Consider the following 14,102-nt stretch of genomic DNA (forward strand, 5'->3'; position numbering starts at 1 on the left):
AGGGGAGGGCTACGTGTTGACGCCATACGCCAGGGCGGGGCCGAGAGTTTAGAGCCCCGGAGTGGGGTGTCGGCGCCTCATTCGGGTGGAGCTGAGCCGGAGACAGGTAACCTTGCGCTGTCGCTGCGCCCGTCTCAGTGCTGGGTAGCGCGGCGCTTGGCGGCCCGGGGTTGGAGATCGCGGTAAAGGGCGAGGCCGCCGCGCCCTTGGTGCTGCGGGTGCCGCGGTGACAGGGGAGTGGAGCTGGATGGAGTGGGGCTGACGGAGGGTGGTAGGAGGGACGGGACCTGATGGATGGCCGTGGTAGCCAATGGCGCCGCGGGGCCCGCCCGGCGGGCGGAGATTGGCGGGTACGAGCGCGCTCCGAGGTCGCGCGGGGCGCGGAGCGACGCGCCATTGGCGGTGGTAGAGCAAGGGGCGGGCGCGGCGGCGGATGTGAGGGAGAGGGCGGTGCGTCCGCAAGGGTGACCCCCAAGGTCGCCGCGGGCGTCACGTGGGCAGGCAGCTCTCCGGCGGCGTCCTTCCCGACCGGGACGCACTCTCCTTCCCGCCTGTGAGGACCGCGTCGCTTTGTCCGAAAGATAGTGTGGCCTGCTCGAGTCGCGTCGGAGCATCTAGCCTTGGGGTGGCCCTGGGTGGGACTGCCTGTTTAGATTACGGCGCAGACCTTGGCCCCGCCCCCACACCTGCTGCCCAAAGTTGGGACGAACAGATTGACTGAGATGAAGCTTGTTTTCCGTAGAAACATCTTTCAAGCACCTTTTTCCCTCGAAAATGTATCAGACCATGGATATGAGTTTTAACCTACTGAGATTTAATAGAAAACTTGCCGTGCCCTCGCCCTGACCCGAGTGCGTCCCACCTGCCATCCCCATCCCTTTGCCCAGAATATAGGACTTCGTGTTAGGGTTTCCTTGTGCCATGTCTTGCAGTCCGTACCCTGAGGCTGATTTCCAGGTACACTGCTCTGAACAGCTGGGTTTAGGATGGGTGGCATAGGATAAAGCCTTTTTGTATAAGGCAGCATTAGTTGCAACAAACTGTACTTTGCCGTGTAGACCTAGGATAGTATATACCACTATTGTAGTTTTGTAAATTAGCTGAGGACTGGATCTTGGAAAGTTGAATAAAGGTCACTGTATGCTCATTTTTTGTTGTTGTTGTCTTGTTTTGTTTGAGATGGAGTCTCACCCTGTCGCCCAGGCTGGAGTGCTGTGGCATGATCTCGGCTCACTGCAACCTCTGCCTTCCTGGATTCAAGTGATTCTCCTGCCTCAGCCTCCCGAGTAGCTGGTATTACAGGCACGCGCCTGGCTAATTTTTGTATTTTTAGTAGAGATGGGTTTTCACCACCTTGGCTAGGTTGTTCTCGAACTCCTGACCTCTGGTGAGCCACCCGCCTTGGCCTCCCAAGGTGCTGGGATTACAGGCGTGAGCCACTGCACCCGGCCCCTCATTATTTTTTTTTAAGCACACTTTTCACATTTCAGTTACTTTTTCTGTTTAAATAATATCTTTATTGGGATAAAATTCACATACCATGCAGTTCACCCATTTGACGTGCACAATTTCAGCCAGTCGTGGTGGGTCACGTTTGTAATCCCAGCACTTTGGGAGACTATGGAAGGAATATCGATTGAGCTCAAGAGTTCAAGGACACCACCCTTAGCAACCTAAGTGATACCCTGCATTTACCAAAAATAAAATTCTCAGGGTATGGTGGCATATACCGCATATACCTGTAGTCCCAGCTACTCAGGAGGCTGAGGTTGGAGGATGGCATGAGCCAGGGGAGGTCCAAGCTGCAGTGAGCCATTATTGCACCACTACACTCCAGCCTGGGTGACACAGTGAGATCCTGTCTCAACAAAAAAAACAAACCAGGTGCAGTGGCTCACACCTATAATCCTAGCACTTTGGGAGGCCAAGACAGGTGGATCCCCTGAGGTCAGGAGTTTGAGACAAGCCTGGCCAACGTGGTGAAACCCCGTTTCTACTAAAAATACAAAAGTTAGCAGGGCGTGGTGGCGTGGGCCGGTAGTCTCAGCGGGAGGCTGAGGCAGGAGAATCACTTGAACACAGGAGGCAGAGGTTGCAGTGAACCGAGATCACGCCACTGCACTACAGCCTGGGTGACAAAGGGAGACTCCAGGTCAAAAAAAAAAAAGGAAAGAGAAAACTACAGTATCATCTACTTTTTAGATTTTTAGGTAATTTTTATTTTGAGATCATTGTACAAATTATTGATAAATTTAAGAACAGTAAAATTTTAAGAAATTGTACATAAAAATTTATTCTATGCAGTCAAATAGTACAGAGAGATCCTGTGTTCCTTTCCCACTTCTCTAACATTGTGCAGAACTGTAGTAAATATCACAACCAGATGTTGACATTAGTAAAATTCAAGATACAGAATATTCCCATCATCACAAGGATCCCTTCCATTGCTTTTTTATAGCCACACCCACATCCCTCCCATTCCCAGTCTTTCAACTCCTGACAACCATTGATCTGTTCTCCATTTCCCTAATTTTGGCATATTAAGAATGCCAAATAAAGGGATTCATAGAGCCTTTTGGGATTGGTTTTTTCCACTCAGATTAATTCCCTGGAGAATCATCCAGGTTGTTGCGTGTACCAGTAGTTCATTCCTTGGCCAGGCACAGTGTCTCACGCCTGTAATCCCAGCAACTTTGGGAGGCTGAGGCAGGCAGATCGCTTGAGCCCAGAAGTTCAAGACCAGTCTGAGGAACATAGTGAGACCTCATCTCTACAAAAAAAAAAAAGAAAAAAGTAGCCAGATGCAGTGGTAAGTTCCTGTAATCCCAGCTACTCAGGAAGCTGAGGTGGGAGGATCGCTTGAGCCTGGGCTGTAGTGGCTGCAGTGAGCCAAGATCGCGTCACTGCACTCCAGCGTGAGTGACAGAGTGAGAACCTGTCTCAAAAAAAAAAAGAAAAAAAGAAAAGTACTTCATTCCTTTTTTTTTTTTTTGAGACGGAGTCTCGCTCTGTCGCCCAGGCTGGAGTGCAGTGGCGCGATCTCGGCTCACTGCAAGCTCCGCCTCCCGGGTTCACGCCATTCTCCTGCCTCAGCCTCCCGAGTAGCTGGGACTACAGGTGCCCACAACCGCGCCCGGCTAATTTTTTGTATTTTTAGTAGAGACGGGGTTTCACCGTGGTCTCGATCTCCTGAACTTGTGATCCACCCGCCTCGGCCTCCCAAAGCGCTGGGATTACAGGCGTGAGCCACTGCGCCCGGCCTACTTCATTCCTTTTTATTGAAGCTGGGCTATGGATGTACCACCGTTGGTTTATTTATCCATTAAAAGACATCTTTACTGTTTCCATTCTGTGGCTATTACAAATAAAGCTGCTACAAACCTTCATGTACAGGTTTTTATGTGAACATGAATTGACATTTCTCCAAGATAAATGCCCAGGAATACAATCACTAAGTCATAAGTCGTAGTGCATGTTTAGTTATTAACAAACAGCCAAACTGTTTTCCAGAGAGATTGTACTATTTTGCATTCACACTGGCACTGTATGATCTTGTTTCTCCACATACTTGCCAGCGTTTGGTGATGTTACTTTTTTTATTATAGCCATTCCATAGATGTGTAGTAATGTCTCTCTGTGGTTGTAATGGGCATTTTTCTGATGGCTAATGATGTTGAACATCTTTTCATGTGCTTATTTGACATCTGTCTATTCTCTCTTTTCTTGGAAAAGATAGGATCTTGCTATGTTGCCCAGGCTGGTCTTGAACTCCTGGGATAAACTGATCCTCCTGTCTTGGCCTCCCAAAGTGCTAGGATTTCAGGCATGAGCCACCATACCTGGCCCCTGTATACTCTTGGGTGAAATGTCTGTTCATATATTTTGTCCATTTTGTAATTAGATTGTTCAGTTTTTGTTAACTGTTGAGTTTTGAGAATTTCTAATGTATCCTAGATACCAGCGCTTTGTTGGATATGTAGTTTGCAGATATTTTCATCTTTGTTTGTTTGAGACGGAGTCTCGCTCTGTTGCCCAGGCTGGAGTGCAGTGGTGCGATCTTGGCTCACTGCAACCTCCGCCTCCTGGGTTCAAGCGATTCTTCTTTTTCAGCCTCCCAAGTAGCTGGGACTACAGCCACGTGCCACCACCCCCGGCTAATTTTTTTTGTATTTTTAGTAGAGACTGGCTTTTACTGTGTTAGCCAGGATGGTCTGGGTCTCCTGACCTCGTGATTGACACCCCCTCAGCCTCCCAAAGTGCTGGGATTACAGGCGTGAGCCACCACGCCCAGCCACCTTTCTTTATTATATTTATTTATTATTTTTGAGACAAGGTCTCACTCTGTCACCAGGCTAGAGTAGAGTGGCATAATCACAGCTCACTGCAGCTTCTACCTTCCAGGCTCAAGCAATCCTCCCATCTCAGCCTCCTGAGTAGCTGGGACTGCAGGCACGTGCCACCATGCCTGGCTGTTTTTTTTGTTTTGTTTTGTTTTTTTGAGATGGAGTCTCACTCTGTCGCCCAGGCTGGAGTGCAGTGGCGCGATCTCAGCTCACTGCAACCTCCGCCTCCCGGGTTCAAGTGATTCTCCTGCTTCAGCCTCCTGAGTAGCTGGGACTGTAGGTGCGTGCCACCACGCCCAGCTAATTTTTTTGTGTTTTTAGTAGAGACAGGGTTTCACCATGTTAGCCAGGATGGTCTCGATCTCCTGACCTTGTGATCCACTCACCTCGGCCTCCCAAAGTGCTGGGATTACAGGCGTGAGCCACTGCGCCTGGCTTGTTTTTGTTTTTGTTTTTTGAGACAGTCTCACTTTGTCGCCCAGGCTGGAATGCAGTGTTGTGATCTCAGCTCACTGCAACCTCCACCTCCCAGATTCATGTTATTCTTGCACCTCAGCCTCCTGAGTAACTGGGACTATAGGTGCCTGCCACCACACCTGGCGAATTTTTATTTTTTTAGTTGAGATGGGGTTTCACCATGTTAGCCAGGCTGGTCTCAAACTCCTGACTTCAAGTCATCTGCCCGCATCTGCCTCCCAAAATGCTGGGATAACAGGTGTGAGCCACCGGGCCCAGCCACCTGTCTTTTTTTTTTTTTTTTTTGGGACAGAGTCTCGCTTTGTTGCCCAGGCTGGAGTGCAGTGGTGCGATCTCGGCTCACTGCAAGCTCCGCCTCCCGGGTTCACGCCATTCTCCTGCCTCAGCCTCCTGAGTAGCTGGGACTACAGGCGCCTGCCACCGCGCCTGGCTAATTTTTTTGTATTTTTAGTAGAGACGGGGTTTCACCGTGGTCTCGATCTCCTGACCTTGTGATCCGCCCGCCTCAGCCTCCCAAAGTGCTGGGATTACAGGCGTGAGCCACCCCGCCCGGCCCTGTCTTTTTTTTTTTTTTTTTTTTTTTTTAGGGGGGATGGAGTTTTGCTGTTGTTGTGCAAGCTGGAGTGCCATGGCATGATCTGAGCTCACTGCAACCTCCACCTCCCGGGTTCAAGTGATTCTCCTGCCTCAGCCTCCCAAATAGCTGGGATTACAGGCATGCGCTGCCACGCCCGGCTAATTTTGTATTTTTAGTTGAGACAGGGTTTCTCCATGTTGGTCAGGCTGGTCTCAAACTCCCAACCTGGGGTGAACTGCCCGCCTCAGCCTCCCAAAGTGCTGGGATTACAGGCATTTTTTTTTTCTTTTCTTTTCTTGTATATAATGCACTATTTCTCTCTGGCTTCCTTCAAGGTTTTTTTTGTTGTTGTTGTTTTTTGGGGGGGGTTTGTATCGAGTTTTCTGAATTTGTTTATGATGTGTCTTGGTGTGCATTTATTTGGGTTTATTCTGCATGGGGTTCTTTATGCCTTTTTGCCAAATTTGGGAGATTTGTAGCCATTATTTCTTTGAATGTTTTTCCAGCCCCTTCTTATGCCTTCGTCTGGGACTCCGATGACATAAATATTAGATCTTTTGTTATTTTCCTGAGGCCTTGTTCTGTCTTCAAGTACAGTGATTTCCTCTGTCTTCTTTATTCTGCCATTTAACCCATGCTTAAGTTTTTTTTCTTTTGCTTAGTGCATTTTTCAGTTCTGAAATGTCTATTTTATTCTCTACATCTTCTCTTTGCTGAAACTTTTTCATTTGTTTCAAGCATGTTCATAGTTGCTCGTGGAAGCATTTTGAGGATGCCTCTTTTAGAATCTTTGTCAGATAATTCTAAGTCTGTGTCATCTTGGTATTGGTGTCTGTAGATTGTCTTTTTTTTTTTTTTTTTTTTTTTGAGACGAAGTTTCTCTCCGTCGCCCAGGCTGGAGGAGTGCAGTGGCGCAGTCTCGACTCACTGCAAACTCCTGGGTTCAAGAGATTCTCCTGCCTCAGCCTTCCAAGTAGCTGGGATTACAGGCGTGTGCCACCATGCCAGGCTAATTTTTGTGTTTTTGTAAAGATGGGGCTTCACCATGTTGGCCAGGCTGGTCTTGAATTCCTGACCTCAAGTAATAACACCCACCTCAGCCTCCTGAAGTGCTGGGATTACAGCTGTGAGCCACCACCCCCAGCCAAGATGATCCTGGCCCTTGATGTAAAGAGTGATCTTTGACTTACAACCTGGACATTCTGGGTGTTATGTTATGGACTCTTGATCTTGTTTAAATCTCTAAGTAATGCAGGCTTCCTCTGCTGGGGCAGGGAGGGGCTGCTTCCTCATTGTTGCTGGGTAGGGTGTCTGGGGGAAGGGATTCCTTGTTACTGCTGTATGGCTGTAAGAGTTCCCCATTAGGCCTTGGTGATATCACTCTGCCTGGGAAGGGAGGGGTGCTGCTTCATTACTGCTGGATGGGATTGAAATCCAGACTCCCTGCCTGGTCTCCACTGACTTATCAGGGAGTGAGTTGCGGAGGACTCATTACTCACCAGGTGGGGATGAAAGTCCCTGATCTCTATTCTGACATCAGCTGAGTGGAGTGAGGAAGTTTCCTGTGGAGTTTGGCTGCAGTAGAGCAATTGTTCTTTAAAACTTTAAAAGTGTTCCATCTTGCTGCTCTTTTCCTGGTCCTTTGGCTAGAGAGAACAGGTTTCTGTTTGTAGTTTTCTTTGTCTATACCTATTGGCATTTCTGGATTGTAGGCTTCTCCAGTACCTAGGTCTGAGACATATGAAGCAAAAAGAAAATCAAGGACTCAGTGCTCGGCCAGGTGTGGTGGCTCATACCTATAATCCTAGCATTTTGGGAGTCCAAGATGGGCAGATCACTTGAGGTCAGGAGTTCGAGGCCACCTTGGCCAACATGGGGAAACTGTCTCTATAAAAAATACAAAAATTAGCCACGCATGGTCATGTGTGCCTGTGGTAGTCTCGGCTACTTGGGGGACTGAGGTAGGAGAATTATTTGAGCCCGGGAGGTCCAGGCTGCAGTGAGCCGAGATCATGCCACTACACTCTAGCCTGGGCAACAGAGCAAGACCCTGATAAAAACAACAACAACAACAACAAAAAACTCAATCCTCTTTCCTTGGGTCCTCTGGTTCCTAGCCAGTCTGCTTCCTTCTCTCCACCCTTCAGAGTCTTGTTTTGTCTTAAATGTAGTACCTCGTGTTTTTAGCTATATTTAGCAGGAAACAGACCTTTTATATATGCTTTAATAAGATGTTGAAAAATTGTCCTGCTTTCCATAAAGATTTAATATCAATACCTTTTAAAAGTGCCTCTTTATGTACACCCTCCCCTGTCAACCTATTTATACCACTTCAGTCATGGGCATCTCTGATGCCATGGGACCACATCTCGGGGAAGGGGCAGAACAGTCTTCAGACCTATATACTGAAGCATACTCAGGGATCTGATCAGAGAGGTGTCAGTCACTACCAGTGGTGACGGCCCATGATTGGTGAGCTAAAAAAGCTTCTGTGCTAAATGATGGAGACAGCCTACTAATGTTTTGGAAGTTACCAGTTGACCACCACTCCAAATTAGCTAATGTTTAGGTTTAAATATCTTGGAAACTTGAACTTTTTTTTTTTTTTTTTTTTTTTTTTTGAGGCAGAGTCTTGGTCTGTCGCCCAGGCTGGAGTGCAGTGGCGTGATCTCAGCTCACTACAAGTTCCGCCTCCTGGGTTCATGCCATTCTCCTGCCTCAGCCTCCTGAGTAGCTGGGACTACAGGTGCCTGCCACCACACCCGGCTAATTTTTTGTATTTTTAGTAGAGATGGGGTTTCATCGTATTAGCCAGGATGGTCTCGATCTGCTGACCTCGTGATTCGCCCGTCTCGGCCTTCCAAAGTGCTGGGATTACAGGCGTGAGCCACCGTGCCCGGCCAGAAACTGGAACTTTTTATATCACTAGTTTGCCTTTTCTTTTCTGCACACACTATATATATATATAGAGAGAGAGAGAGAGTGTTTTTTTGAGACGGAGTCTCACTCTGTCGTCCAGGCTGGAGTGCAGTAGCGAGATCTCAGCTCACTGCAGCCTCCACCTCCCAGGTTAAAGCGATTCTCCTACCTCAGCTTCCCAGGTAGCTGGGACTACAGGCGCCCGCCACCATGCGACGCAACTCATTTTTCTGTAGTTTTAGTAGAGGCGGGGTTTCACCATGTTGGCCAGGCTGGTCTCAAACTCCTGATCTCAGGTGATCCACCCACCTTGACCTCCCAAAGTACTGGGATTACAGGCATGAGCTACTATACCCAACCATTTCTTTAGTCGTAGATATATCTTCAAGTTTTCAAAGTGCTTTCATATTTGTGTTACAGTTACAAAAAGACATTATGAGGAGGTTAGGAGTAATTACTGTCTCTACTTTATGGCCCAGGAAAGCTCACATGGTGACTTGGTGTCACGAGGCCTCTGTACTTGCAGGCTCAGTAATTGTTTCCACTAGCAACCGAAAAAAACTTTACAGTTTAAAAGTAATCCTCACTACTTCCCTGTCCCTCAGCTTTTGTGTAATGAGGTGTCACTAGTGAAAGATACTAAATTCTTTGAGATTCTCAGCCAATAAGGGAGAATTGATAGCTGTACTCTGTATATGAGTTCTTTGTATTACTACTAAAAAATAATTGCAGGCATGAGATAACAGCCATAGGTTTGTAGCGAATGTTGTGTTCATGATTCATCAGAAAGATTGAGTCCGAAACTGAAAAAAAGAAAGTGGATGAGTTGTCCTTTAAAATGGTTGCCAGCTAACACTCATAGGGTATAAGGATCATATAATGATGTGTCGTTTTTTTTCTCTCAAAGACTCATTTGCTGAGAAACAGCAGACTGTTTTTGCTCGGTCTTGCCTTTTTAATTACCCCTCTACCTAGCCAACGTCATATTGATAGGCGTCAGTAGTCGGTTTATTTCCCTCATTCTTTGTGCCCTGGGATAGGGTGCCTCCTGCCCAACTGGGGAAATTCAAGGCATAGACCTCAAAGGCTTCGTGTTTCAGACAGAACCCTATTTAAGTATATCATTTCCTAAGGGCAGGGCATTTAACACCTGAAAACTAATTTTCCTTCGGTTTTTACTTTTTTTCTTTTTACAACTTACTTTTCCCAAATGTATGTGTTTATTCTTGTATCTTGAAATTAATGAATTACAACTTGTATCATTTTCATGTGCAGTGATAAGTTCAGTTACATTTTTTCTTACACATTTAAAAAAATAACTTTATTGAGACGTAATTCACATACCATACAATTCACTCATTTAAATTGTAAGGCGAACGTTTTTCAGTATATTAGAGGATTGTGACACCATCAATACAATCTAGTTTTAGAGCATTTTCATCCTCTCCTCCCAAAAAGAAAGCCCTGTATCCACTGAGTCACTCATCCTCCTCTCATTCCTCTGCCCCAGCCCCGGGCAACCACTAATCTACTTTCTCTCTGTATAGATTTGCCTATTCTGGAATGTGATATTATTATAGGTATATAGGTTTTTGTCCATGATTCCTGGTTATAACTCCCATAGCTCTTGTTATTTCCTAAGTGACTAAAATAAGCTTGTATTTTGTTAAAGTATTTATCCTTGGTTCCTGAAGTAGCTTCCAAACAGCTTCAGAGTGATAAAGGTGAAAGACAGTCTTTCGTTATAATGTTGGGGTGCTTTAGGCCCCAGAAGCAGGCCTGTGGCACTCCTTTCACCTGCTGCTTTTTCTCCCCGAGGGAGGCCATAGAAACTAAAAATATACTCTAATATTCCCCCACTGTTCTGTCTTGGAGCCGGCCATAAAGAAATTCTCTGACCTACCTTGTCTGATTGTAGGTCACAAGACACCCACTTCAGGAGTCCTGCCTCACACGCACAGGAAGGAATCCTGCACAGAGAGACCAAGAAGAATCTGAACAAACAGGCCTGTCTGGGTTTCCCCACTCAGTCTGTTGGTATTAGATCATACCCTTTTTGTCTGATCACGTATCTACGTGGTTATCTATGCTTCAGTCATGTGTATCCAAAGAAGTCTCCATAAAAGGCCCAAGATAATGGGGTACAGAGAGCTTCTGGATAGCTGAACATGTGGAGACTCCTGGAGGGTGGGATGCCTGGGGAGGGTATGGAAACTCCGTATCCCATCCTACACCTTGACCTGTGCAACTCTTAATCCACATCCTATGTTATATTCTTTGAAAAAAACAGTAGATGTAAGTAAGTATTTCCCTGAGTTCTTAGAAATTTATTGAACCAAAGGAGGGGGTCATGAGATCTCCAGTTTCTAGCTGGTTGGCCAGAAGTACAAGTAAGACAACTGGGGGCTTGCTATTACATCGGAAATAGGGGGCAGCCTTGTGGGATTGAGCTCTTGACCTGTGGTATCTGATGCCATCTCCAGGTAGGTAGCAGCAGACTTGAATTGCTTATTGGTAGGGAGAATTCCTCATACATTTAGTCACAGAAATCTTCTGTGTTGATTGTTGTGCGAGAGCAGAGGAATAGACTCATAATGTCTTTTGCATCTGCTTCTTTTTACTGAGCATAATGTTTTCAGGGTTCCTCCAGGTGGAGCATGCGCCAGCACTTCTTAGTTTTCATTGCAGAATGCTATTATATTCTATAGATATAACATGTTTTGCTTATCCATTCATCAGTGATGGACATTTGAGTTGTTTCTACTATTTGACTTTTACCAATAATGCTGCTATGGGCATTTGTGTACAAGTTGTTTGTGGACGTACATTTTCATTTATCTTGATTATATATCTAGGAGTGGAATTGCTGAGTTATATGGTAACTTTATGTGTTTATTGGCTATTAGTATATCTTATTTGGAGAAATGTCTATTCAAATCCTTTGCCTACTTTTTGATGGAGTTGTTTTTTTTACTGTTGCATTGTAAGAGTTCTTTATATATTCTGTATGTAAGTTCCTTATCAGATAATTGCAAATATTTTCTCCCATCTATATCATTTCTTTCTTAATAAGTTATTTGAAGCACAAAAGTTTTTTTTTTTTTTTTTTTGCTTATTTTGAGACAGAGTCTCACTCTGTCAACCAGGCTGGAGTGTGGTGGTGTGATCTCAGCTCACTGCAACCTCTGCCTCTTGGGTTCAAGGAATTCTCCTGCCTCAGCCTCCCGAGCAGCTGGGACTACAGGCGTGTATGACCACGCCCAGCTAATTTTTGTATTTTTAGTAGAAATGGGGTTTTGCCATGTTGGCTAGGCTGGTCTCGAATTCCTGACCTCAAGTTATCCACCTGCCTCAGCCTCCTAAAATGCTGAGATTACAGGCGTGAGCTACCGCTCCTGGCCAAGTTTTTTATTTTGATGAAATCCAATTTGTGGGTTTTATTTTGTTGTTTATACTGGTGGTGTCATAACTAAGAATCCATTGCTTGAACCAAGGTCACAAAGATTTACTTCATGGAAGTTATAAAACTTCTAAGTATCTTATAGTTTTATCTCTTACACTCAAGACTTTGATCAATTTTGAATTTTGTATATGACTGTGTGACTTCATTCTTCTTTACACGTGGAGCTCTAGTTGTCCCAGCACCTTCATTTGAAAAGACTGTTCTTTTCCTCACCGAATGGAGTTGGCACCCATTTAAATAGAAATATTCTTTTAAACCAAGTTTGTCCAACCTCCAGCCCATGTGGCCCAGGACAGTTTTGAATGTGGCCCAACACAAGTTCGCAATCTTTGTTAAAACATTATGGATGTTTTTGCAATTTTTTTTTTGTAAGCTCATCAGTTGTCGTTAGTGTTAGTGTATTTTATGTGTGGCCCAAGACAATTCTTCCAGTGTTGCCCGGGGAAGCCAAAATATTGGACATTCCTGTTTTAAACCAAAATTCAAAACACTTAGATATTTTGGACAGCTCAGAGGCACTTTCAGAAAAAGCGTTTTAAACAATTGAATGTCTCTACCAAATAACATACTATTCTTAAAGTTGACTTAGTATCAGTTACAGAATTCTAAGTTGAATTTCAAGACCTAATGTTGACTGGCCTGCAGTTTTCCTTCTTCTTGTATTTAATATATTTTGTTTGTTTTTTATTTTTTTAGAGATAGGGTCTCGCTCTGTCACCCAGGCTGGAGTGGAGTGGCACGATCATAGCTCACTGAAGCCTGACCTCCTGGGCTCAGGCGATCCTTCCACCTCATCCTCCTGGGTAGCTGGGACTACAGACATGTGCCACCATACCCTGATAGCTTTTAAATTTTTTGTGGAGACGTGGTTTCACTACCAGGCTGGTCTCAAACTCCTGGCCTCAAACAGTCCTTAAGCCTTGGCATCCCAAAGTGCTAGGATTATAGGCATGAACCACTGTGCTTGGCTTTTAATATCTTCTTATGCCATTTTATGTAAGAGAGAAAGGTGAAGAATGGGTATTTACCAGAATTGGAAATTTGCGTTAGTGTTGGCTCTGTGGGTCTGTCAGAGTGTGGACAGCAAACAGCTGTCCTGGCTGTTCCTGGGTGGAGTTGGGGATGTTGAGCCATCTGCTGAAGGGCACCTCTTCCCATGAGTCATCTTAAAGAAAGTTTAAAAATCTCAGCTGGGCATGATGGCTCATGCCTATAATATCAGCACTTTGGGAGGCCGAGGCAGGCAGATCACAAGGTCAGGAGTTTGAGACCAGCCTGGCCAACATAGTGAAACCCTGTCTCTACTAAAAATACAAAAATTCGCCAGGTGTGGTAGCACGCACCTGTAGTCCTAGCTACTCGGGAGGCTGAGGCAGGGGAATTGCTTGAACCCGGGATGGAGAGGTTGCAGTGAGCCGAGATCACGCCACTGTACTCCAGCCTGGACTACAGAGCGAGACTCCATATCAAAAAAAAAAAAAATCTAGCTGTCCTGGCAGCTCTGCTGGGCAGCACTTAACTGTTTGTCAGATTCAGTGATTGTGGATAGCAAAATGTCATGATTTACTTAAACAGGATCATGTTGAAGGGGGCACTTTGGGAAGAACAGATGAAATGGGTGTTTTACAGTTGTCAGTTCGGTGCCTGTTAATTGGGCTGTTGCAGCAACTGAATACTGATAGTTAATGAGGTGATGCTATTGTTTTCTGGGAGAAACCCAACCCAGAGGCAATTGGGTGTTTAATGTTGCCTAGATAATGACATTAAAGGAAAAAAATGAGCATTTTCCTTTGAGCCTGAGAAATTAAAAAAAAAAAAAAAATAGCATAAAACGAAGCAACAGTAGTATTTTTGCTGTCAATGTTAGGGCTCCTTGTTTCCCTTAAATATATCAGTGGAAAAAGTTGGAGTGTAGTTGGAGGTAGGAAGAACTACTGAATTAACTTAAAGGCCGGGCGCGGTGGCTCAAGCCTGTAATCCCAGCACTTTGGGAGGCCGAGACGGGCGGATCACGAGGTCAGGAGATCGAGACCATCCTGGCTAACACGGTGAAACCCCGTCTCTACTAAAAAATACAAAAAACTAGCCGGGCGAAGTGGCGGGCGCCTGTAGTCCCAGCTACTTGGGAGGCTGAGGCAGGAGAATGGCGTGAACCCGGGAGGCGGAGCTTGCAGTGAGCTGAGATCCGGCCACTGCACTCCAGCCTGGGCGACAGAGCATGACTCCGTCTCAAAAAAAAAAAAAAAAAAAAAACTTTTGATTTTTAAAGTAAAAACCCAGGAGTAAAAATTGCATTCCCTAATTATATCCAGAATATATTGCT

At 45.5% G+C, this 14,102-nt stretch overlaps 1 protein-coding gene across 5 annotated transcripts in view; it reads left to right on the forward strand.

The window, feature by feature from the left end:
- The window catches only part of LOC105494244 (oxoglutarate dehydrogenase), a 467,517-nt gene that overhangs the window by 371,438 nt on the left and 81,977 nt on the right, over positions 1-14,102 (forward strand). For 4 of the 5 annotated variants that reach the window (XM_071095120.1, XM_071095122.1, XM_071095117.1 and 1 more), the window contains exon 1: positions 3-106. The exons of the other annotated variant lie outside the window; for it this stretch is intronic. The gene's annotated coding sequence lies outside the window, so the exon portion shown is untranslated. Of the gene's footprint in view, positions 1-2; positions 107-14,102 lie in introns of those variants that run through there. 5 annotated transcript variants of the gene reach the window in all.

Source organism: Macaca nemestrina, chromosome 4, assembly GCF_043159975.1.
Source record: "Macaca nemestrina isolate mMacNem1 chromosome 4, mMacNem.hap1, whole genome shotgun sequence".
Taxonomy (NCBI): domain Eukaryota; kingdom Metazoa; phylum Chordata; class Mammalia; order Primates; family Cercopithecidae; genus Macaca; species Macaca nemestrina.